Raw genomic sequence first — 3,755 nt, forward strand, 5'->3', positions numbered from 1 at the left:
TTGCATATGTGAGGCTTTTGTTATACAACACACACACACACACACACACACACACACACACACATAAACAAGCTCAGTGGTCCACTCTCTTTTGCTCAATCAAGGCAGCGTAAGCTTTGAGTTGTGTGACTCTGTCCCAATCCTCCTCGTGCTGAGAAGTCCAATCTCACTATCTGACAGGCAATATGCTTCCAATCCCGTCTAACAGCTGGCCCCGTGGTTAAAACGCATCACGGAGATTATGTTGGAGTCGGACTATTTAAGGATATGAGGTGTATTCTCCTTCACACCCACCCACTCTCTCTCTCTCTCTCTTCTTCTTCTCCTCCACTCTACTCTCTCTCTGTCTCTCTCTCTTCTTCTCCTCCACTCTACTCTCTCTCTGTCTCTCTCTCTTCTTCTCCTCCACTCTACTCTCTCTCTGTCTCTCTCTCTCTTCTTCTTCTCCTCCACTCTACTCTCTCTGTCTCTCTCTCTTCTTCTCCTCCACTCTACTCTACTCTCTCTCTGTCTATCTCTCTCTCTTCTTCTCCTCCACTCTACTCTCTCTCTGTCTCTCTCTTCTTCTTCTCCTCCACTCTACTCTACTCTCTCTCTTTCTATCTCTCTCTCTTCTTCTCCTCCACTCTACTCTCTCTCTGTCTCTCTCTCTCTCTTCTTCTCCTCCACTCTACTCTCTCTCTGTCTCCCTCTCTCTTCTTCTTCTCCTCCACTCTACTCTCTCTCTGTCTCTCTCTCTTCTTCTCCACTCTACTCTCTCTGTGTCTCTCTCTCTTCTTCTTCTCCTCCACTCTACTCTCTCTCTGTCTCTCTCTCTTCTTCTCCTCCACTCTACTCTCTCTCTGTCTCTCTCTCTTCTTCTCCTCCACTCTACTCTCTCTCTGTCTCTCTCTCTCTTCTTCTTCTCCTCCACTCTACTCTCTCTGTCTCTCTCTCTTCTTCTCCTCCACTCTACTCTACTCTCTCTCTGTCTATCTCTCTCTCTTCTTCTCCTCCACTCTACTCTCTCTCTGTCTCTCTCTTCTTCTTCTCCTCCACTCTACTCTCTCTCTCTCTTTCTATCTCTCTCTCTTCTTCTCCTCCACTCTACTCTCTCTCTGTCTCTCTCTCTCTCTTCTTCTCCTCCACTCTACTCTCTCTCTGTCTCCCTCTCTCTTCTTCTTCTCCTCCACTCTACTCTCTCTCTGTCTCTCTCTCTTCTTCTCCACTCTACTCTCTCTGTGTCTCTCTCTCTTCTTCTTCTCCTCCACTCTACTCTCTCTCTGTCTCTCTCTCTTCTTCTCCTCCACTCTACTCTCTCTCTGTCTCTCTCTTCTTCTTCTCCTCCACTCTACTCTCTCTCTGTCTCTCTCTCTCTTCTTCTTCTCCTCCACTCTACTCTCTCTCTGTCTCTCTCTCTTCTTCTTCTCCTCCACTCTACTCTCTCTCTGTCTATCTCTTCTTCTACTCCTCCATTATACTCTACTCCTACTCTGTCTATCTCTCTCTATTCTTCTCCTCCACTCTACTCTCTCTCTGTCTCTCTCTTCTTCTTCTCCTCCACTACTCTCTCTCTCTGTCTCTCTCTCTCTTCTTCTTCTCCTCCACTCTCTCTCTGTCTCTCTCTCTTCTTCTTCTCCTCCACTCTACTCTCTCTCTGTCTATCTCTTCTTCTACTCCTCCATTATACTCTACTCCTACTCTGTCTATCTCTCTCTCTTCTTCTCCTCCACTCTACTCTCTCTCTGTCTCTCTCTTCTTCTTCTCCTCCACTACTCTCTCTCTCTGTCTCTCTCTCTCTTCTTCTTCTCCTCCACTCTACTCTCTCTCTCCTCTCTCTCTCTCTCTCTCTCCCTCTCTCTCTCTCTCTCTCTCTCTCTCTCTCTCTCTCTCTCTCTCTCTCTCTCCCTCTCTCCTATCTCTAATTATTTATGAGTGTTTGTGACACTCTTTTATACCATAATACTGTATTTACTCTCCTCTCTAATTTCTGCTAATGGTGGATTACTGACTAATCTCTATACTGTAGATACTATACCCATCTACCCTCTGCTCCGGCCCAGACCTCAGCTACATCCCGAATGGTACCCTCCTCCCTATGTAGTGCACTTCGGCACCTAGGTGCTCTGGTCAAAAGTAGTGCACTATGTAGGAAATAGGGTGTCATTTGGGACAGATTTGGTACCCTCCTCCCTATGTAGTGAACGTCGCTCAATTTAATGATATACAGTCCTACAGTATGGTGTTAATGATCTACAGTATGGTGTTAATGATCTACAGTATGGTGTTAATGATCTACAGTATGGTGTTAATGATCTACAGTATGGTGTTAATGACCTACAGTATGGTGTTAATGACCTACAGTATGGTGTTAATGATCTACAGTATGGTGTTAATGACCTACAGTATGGTGTTAATGACCTACAGTATGGTGTTAATGATCTACAGTATGGTGTTAATGACCTACAGTATGGTGTTAATGATCTACAGTATGGTGTTAATGATCTACAGTATGGTGTTAATGACCTACAGTATGGTGTTAATGATCTACAGTATGGTGTTAATGATCTACAGTATGGTGTTAATGACCTACAGTATGGTGTTAATGATCTACAGTACGGTGTTAATGATCTACAGTATGGTGTTAATGACCTACAGTATGGTGTTAATGATCTACAGCCCTACAGTATGGTGTTAATGATCTACAGTATGGTGTTAATGATCTACAGTATGGTGTTAATGATCTACAGTATGGTGTTAATGATCTACAGTATGGTGTTAATGACCTACAGTCCTACAGTATGGTGTTAATGATCTACAGTCCTACAGTATGGTGTTAATGATCTACAGTATGGTGTTAATGACCTACAGTATGGTGTTAATGATCTACAGTATGGTGTTAATGACCTACAGTCCTACAGTATGGTGTTAATGATCTACAGTCCTACAGTATGGTGTTAATGATCTACAGTATGGTGTTAATGATCTACAGTATGGTGTTAATGATCTACAGTATGGTGTTAATGATCTACAGTCCTACAGTATGGTGTTAATGATCTACAGTATGGTGTTAATGATCTACAGTATGGTGTTAATGACCTACAGTATGGTGTTAATAACCTACAGTATGGTGTTAATGATCTACAGTATGGTGTTAATGATCTACAGTCCTACAGTATGGTGTTAATTATCTACAGTATGGTGTTAATGATCTACAGTATGGTGTTAATGACCTACAGTATGGTGTTAATGATCTACAGTATGGTGTTAATGATCTAGAGTATGGTGTTAATGATCTACAGTATGGTGTTAATGACCTACAGTAGTATGGTGTTAATGATCTACAGTACTACAGTATGGTGTTAATGATCTACAGTATGGTGTTAATGACCTACAGTATGGTGTTAATGATCTACAGTATGGTGTTAATGATCTACAGTCCTACAGTATGGTGTTAATGATCTACAGTATGGTGTTAATGATCTACAGTATGGTGTTAATGACCTACAGTATGGTGTTAATGATCTACAGTATGGTGTTAATGATCTAGAGTATGGTGTTAATGACCTACAGTATGGTGTTAATGATCTACAGTATGGTGTTAATGATCTACAGTATGGTGTTAATGACCTACAGTATGGTGTTAATGATCTACAGTATGGTGTTAATTATCTACAGTATGGTGTTAATGACCTACAGTATGGTGTTAATTATCTACAGTCCTACAGTATGGTGTTAATGATCTACAGTCCTACAGTATGGTGTTAATGATCTAC

The sequence above is a fragment of the Oncorhynchus nerka genome, linkage group LG2 (assembly GCF_034236695.1).
Source record: "Oncorhynchus nerka isolate Pitt River linkage group LG2, Oner_Uvic_2.0, whole genome shotgun sequence".
NCBI lineage: Eukaryota > Metazoa > Chordata > Actinopteri > Salmoniformes > Salmonidae > Oncorhynchus > Oncorhynchus nerka.